The following is a 3442-nucleotide window of genomic DNA, read 5'->3' on the forward strand; positions in this document are numbered from 1 at the left end:
CTGTGCCAGCCAGAACTGAAAAGCCCAGCCACAACCCTTACCACTGCCTCCTCTAACAGCTTTAGCCAAATGGAGACAATATTGGGGTGGGCAGTGGGCTGGCCTTTCCCCCCTACCCCAGCAAAATCTGGACAAGAATATGAGTCTTCGTCTTTCCCCCACCTCTTCCACTGGCCACAGTGGAAGACATCAAAACCTTCACAAGTTTACCCCTCCCCACTAGCCATGGAAGTGACAGAGAGCCAAGCCTGGATGGCCTGAGGCCTACCTCACCCTTGGGAAGCTGAAAAGAGGTCCTGATCTGCCAACTTTGGGCCTGATCTGCCAAAAGGAAGCCTAATCAATCAGAAGCCAGCACTATACTGTATTCTGGAAATGAGGTGATTCTCCAGAAAGAGGCCTGACGTACTGGAAGTGGGCCTAATCCGTGGGAAGTAAGCTTGATCCTGTCGGAAGCTGACTTGGCCAGCCAGAAGTGAGGATGAGGCTTAATTGGCAAGGTTGGGATGGAGGGCCTAATCCTTCTCAGGGGCCTCCGGCTTTCTGCTAGATGCAGTGCAATTTCTGACCTTTTTATTTTATTTTTTTGAAAATAGTATATATTTTTTTTCCCCTGAGACGGAGACTCACTCTGTCACCCAGGCTGGAATGCAGTGGCGCAATCTCAGCTCACTGCAACCTCTGTCTTCTGGGTTCAAGCAATTCTCCTGCCTCAGCCTCCTGAGTAGCTGGGATTACAGGTGTGCACCACCAGGCCCGCCTAATTTTTGTGTTTTTAGTAGAGATGGATTTTCACCATGTTGGTCAGGCTGGTCTCAAACTCCTGACCTCATGATTTGCCTGCCTTGGCCTCCGAAAGTGCTGGGATTACAGGCGTGAGCCACCACCCCCAGCAGGGCTAGGCATTTCTTCAGGTAAGTCCTCTCCTAGGTTCCCATTACCCTAGTTCCAGGCCAGGATGACTAGTAGTGACCAGGAAAACAATGGGCTGTGAGCTGGTGGCCCTGTGGGCAGTACCCCACCCTGCCCTGGGCCCTGAAGTTGGATGTTGGGGGAGTCCCAGCCCAAGCACCATTTCTGTTCCATCTCCATTGTCTCTTTGGACTTCCTCTTTTTTTTCCTTTTCTTTCCTTTTTTTTTTTTTTTGAGACAGAGTCTTGCTCTGTCGCCCAGGCTGGAGTGCAGTGGGGCGTTCTTGGCTCACGGTTTCAAGCGATTTTCCTGCTTCAGCCACCTGAGTAGCTGGGACTACAGGTATGTGCCACCACAACCAGCTAATTTTTGTATTTTTAGTAGATATGGGGTTTCACCATGTTGGCCAGACTGGTCTGGAACTCCTGGCCTCAGGTGATCTGCCTGCCTCGGCCTCCCAAAGTGCTGGGATTATAGACATGAGCCACTGTGCCTGGCCTGGACTTCCTCTTCTGAGTGCCCCGCTGACCTGTTCAGATGATGACTGTTCCTGCAGAGGTCTGCGGGACCCCCAGTTACCTGGCCCCTGAGATCATGGAGTGCTGCATGAATGAGGACCAACCGGGCTATGGGAAGGAGGTGGACATGTGAGTGCACCGGGAGGAGGATCACCCGCCTGGGCTGCGCGAGGGAGGAAGCAGGCAGGGCTGGGCTGGTGCCCTTGGCGCTGGGTAAGTGGCCCTGGGCCTCGCACGTCCAGGTGGAGCACTGGCGTCATCATGTACACGCTGCTGGCCGGCTCCCAGCCCTTCTGGCACCGGAAGCAGATGCTGTTGCTGAGGATGATCGTGAGCGGCAACTACCAGTTTGGCTCACCCGAGTGGGATGATTACTCGGACACTGTGAAGGACCTGGTGATAGGCCAGGCCTACTGGCTCCTGGGCTCAGGGCTGCGATGCCAGGCTCCCCTGCCCGGGGAGACCCCACCTCTCCTGACATGCTGGAAGGGACCTGCCTTGACGTTCTCAGTCCCCCTCTCCTCCCCTCCCAGGTCTACCGACTCCTGGTGGTGCAACCCCAGAGCTGCTGCACAGCGGAAGAGGCCTTGGCACGCGCCTTCTTCCAGCAGTACATGGTGGAGGAAGTGCGGCACTTCAGCCCCCGGGGGAAGTTCAAGGTACGAAGCGTCCCGACCCAGGCCCTGTGGCAGTTGCCGCCAGCTCCCCAAGCGCAAACCTCTAAGCCGTCTCCTCTCCAAGGGGTCCTTACACCCCGGGGGTTTACAGAGTACCCACCCCTCCCCTCCCAGCCACTCTGTGATGGCTTCAGAGACGGCAAGTGTCAGCCCACTGGCTCCGTCCCTGCGGATGCTGGCCAAGTGGGAAGTGGGGGACACTAGGAGGGCCCCGCAGAAGCCACCCAAGGTTTCGTGGCAAATGAGCCCAGAGCGTCCCTGTGCTGAAGGGGCAGGGCCTGGCAGGGGGGTGCTGCAGCCCAGCTTCTCCGCCTGGCCCTGCAGGTGATCGCTCTGACTGCGCTGGCTTCAGTGCGGATCTACCACCAGTACCGCCGGGTGAAGCCGGTGAGCCGGGAGGTCGTCATCCGAGACCCACCCTTACACCCTCCAGCCTCTGCCAGCTCATCGATGCCTATGCTTTCCGAATCTATGGCCACTGGGTGAAGAAGGAACAGCAGCAGAACCGGGCAGCCCTTTTCAAGAACACACCCAAGGCCGTGCTCCTCTCCCTGGCCGAGGAAGACTACTGAGGGGCTGGCCAGTCAGAGAGGGCTGGGGGGCAGGTGAGGAGGGGAAGCCACGGAAATACAAGTCAGAGGGGTAAGTTGCCTGCAGGCCTCTGCAGAAGGAGCGCTTGGCCCTGGCTAGGAACCCCTGGGGCTGAGGCCACGATCCCTTCTCAAAGGCTGTGCATAAGGGAAGCAGGTGTTCCCACCACACAGCAATACCTGCAGGCTGGGGCAGGCCCTGGGTGGACAGAGATCACACGTGGCCTGAGAACCAGGAACCCCCTGCTCCTCCACTTCTAGATGAGCTGCCATCTCTGTTTCTCTTTAGGGGAGGCCCAGAGTTACTGACACTGGGGCCCTCTTCCCTTAGGGTCCCAGGGTGAGGATGAAAGACACAGAAATGTCTGGGATACACAATCGCAGGAGATTTTATTGACCCCATGACATCCAGTGACAGTGTGGGAGCAGGCTACTCTCCAGGGACATGTTTTTGGAGGCATATGGAGAAGAGGGCCCAGGCCAGGTGGCTCACACCTGTAATCCCAGCTCTTTGGGAGGTCGAGGTGGGAGGATCTCTTGAGGCCAGGAGTTCGAGACCAGCCTGGGCAACATAGTGAGATCCCATCAATACAAAAATTCAAAAAATTAGCCAGGCATGGTGGTGCAACTTGTAGGCCCAGCTACTCAGGAGGCTGAAGTGGGAGAATTGCTTGAGCCCAGGAGCTCAAGGCTGCAGTGAGTCTTGATCACCACTGCACTCTAGCCTGGGCAACAGAGCAAGACC

At 56.9% G+C, this 3442-nt stretch overlaps 1 pseudogene; it reads left to right on the top strand.

The window, feature by feature from the left end:
• The first annotated feature begins 1452 nt into the window (after window positions 1–1452).
• Window positions 1453–2679, top strand: LOC100605780 (annotated as a pseudogene).
• The last annotated feature ends 763 nt before the right edge of the window (window positions 2680–3442 follow it).

The sequence above is a fragment of the Nomascus leucogenys genome, unplaced genomic scaffold (genome assembly GCF_006542625.1).
Source record: "Nomascus leucogenys isolate Asia unplaced genomic scaffold, Asia_NLE_v1 Super-Scaffold_349, whole genome shotgun sequence".
NCBI lineage: Eukaryota > Metazoa > Chordata > Mammalia > Primates > Hylobatidae > Nomascus > Nomascus leucogenys.